This window comes from Neopelma chrysocephalum, unplaced genomic scaffold (genome assembly GCF_003984885.1).
Source record: "Neopelma chrysocephalum unplaced genomic scaffold, ASM398488v2 Primary Assembly neopelma1_95072, whole genome shotgun sequence".
NCBI lineage: Eukaryota > Metazoa > Chordata > Aves > Passeriformes > Pipridae > Neopelma > Neopelma chrysocephalum.
Window position 1 is genome coordinate 7,289 of NW_020923771.1, and position 2,413 is coordinate 9,701.

A 2,413-nucleotide genomic window follows, 5' to 3' on the forward strand; every position below is an offset into this window, starting at 1 on the left:
CCCCCAGCACTGCCAAGGCCACCCCGACCATGTCCCCAGGTGCCACATCCACAGGGTGTTAAATCCCCCCAGGGACTGTGTTTCCACCCCTGTGCCAGGGCTGCACAGCCCTTTCCAGGAGGAATTTTCCCCATATCCAACTAAACCTCCCCTGGTACAGCCGGAGGCTGTTCCCTCTCCTCCTGTCCCTTGTTCCCTGGGAGCAGAGCCCGAATCCCCCCCGGCTCCCCCCTCCTGTCAGGGGGTTGCAGAGCCAGAAGGTCCCCCCTGAGCCTCCTTTTCTCCAGGCTGAGCCCCCCCCGCTCCAGGTGGGGCCGATCCCGGCACTAGGACCCGGCTGAGCCGCTGGATTCTGCGCCCTCCCGGATCTCCGCGGCACCGCAGCCCCCGCGGGTCCCTCCGGCGCAATCCCGGCTCCGGGAGGGATCCGGGATGGGATCGATGCTCCGTAGCCACAGCAACGCCCGGACACGCCAAGGACGCGGCGGGAGGTCAGTGCATTCCAGCTCATCCCCATCCAACACCCCCCCCCGGCATTCCCGGCCAATTCCAGGTGGGATCGTTCCCGGGAAAGCCGATTTCACCGCGTCCCTGCTCCGCTCCATCGCTCGGGGAATGGGAACGGCGGAACCGCCCGTGCCCTGCGGGACTGTGCTCGGCTGCGGGAGCGGCAGCCCCTGGATTTCCTCCCTCACGAACCCCTCGGGATCCTGCTCCCAGCAATTCCCGGCCCTAAACTTCTCTCCCTCGCTCCTTAAGGAATTCCTGGCCATCCTCCTCCTTCAGAGGGCAGGTAAAGGAGGGCGTGAGAGGGGGAGAATACCCAGGGATTCCATAATCCATAAACCCCATTCCATCAACATCCCAATCCCTGGAACACCCCAATCCATGGAACACCCCAATCCATGGAACACCCTAATCCCTGGAGCACCCCAATCCCTGGAATAGCTGGCTGCAGAGCCAATGGGGCCGATCCAGCCTGGGGGCACTGCCCCCCAAGCTCCTGCACCCCTGCCATCCCCACCACCCGTGTCCTGCCCCGCTGTTTTCCGTTCTTCAGGCATTTTTCCAGCAAACGGGGCAGACTGGAAAGCTCGGGAATGGGTGCAAAACCCCCCGAAATTCTCCTCTGCCGCATCGGGGTGGAATCTGGGGCTCTGGATCACCAGTCACACGTGAGCAGCCCCAACAGCTGCTCAGACTGAAATCCATTAAAATTCCCTGTTTTCCCCCTCAGACACACCAAAGGAATCTCTGATCCCCGTGTTTAATCCCGCAGCCCTGAGGGAGGCGACAGCCCCCGCCCGGCTCCTTCCCGGCTCCCTCGGGAACAGAGGCAGGAAGGAATGAAGGAATCGCTCCAAGGTCACCTGGGCAGGTGCTCCAACCCCCGACACGGAGCCTCCAGCAGCCCCGGGAAGGCGCCGTGGGAGAGCCCCAGGCTCCGGGAATTTCCCATGGACACCGGCACACCCGGAATTTTGGGTGACGGACACGGAAACCCGAAAATGCTGCGTGGAACCGGGGCCTGCCAGGACCCCACGGGCCGGGAACGGCGTGGGAAGGTCCGTCCCCACCCAACCAGTCCGGATCCCGGGATTCCTGGAGCCCCTGGAGCGAGGGATGGCACCAGCAGAGCCCCCGGGACACGGTGACCCCTCAGAGCCCACACAGGTACGGCCTGGACCCCCTTAATTAACCGGGGTTTCTTAATTTAATTAAGGTAATTAATTAACAGCTCATCCATCTCATTGTTTATTCACACACTGTGCTAACAGGGGTGGGCTGTGCTCCGATAGAATTCCCGGCTGGAAAGGGCTCTGCCTTCCCTGCATCCAGGACTGGGAATATCCAGCCCTACCAACCCTAACAAGCTCCCCCCAATTAGTAATTAATTAACAGAGAATTGATCCCATTAATTAATTATTCACAAATTGTACTAAGCAGGGCTGACAGAATTCCCAGCAGCCAGAATTCCCTGCTGGAAGGTGCTGGGCCCCCTCTGGATGCAGGACCGGGAATTCCCGGCCGTGCCAACCCCGCTCTGTCCCTGCCAGCCCTAACGAGCTCCCCCAATTAGCCCGGGCACTAATTACTGGCTCATTCCCACCTCGGCTCCACATCAAACCTTCCCATTCCCGCACTGCAATCCCGAGGGACTGGGGGGGTTTTCCTTCACCCCAAACTCCTCCAGACCCCCCTCGGCCCCCCTGGGAGCCCCTGACATTCCATACGGAGCAGAAGGTCCTGGCACCGCGCTGGGAAAAGGGGAATTGCAGCGGGAACAGCCCCGGGATCTGCAGCCACAGGCAGTGCCTGGGAAAAGGGGGGCCCTGAGGGGGAACCCTGGGAATGAAGGGCCTGGGGGGGCCCAGGGAATGGGGATCTTTAGGGGTCCCTGGGCAATGGGGGG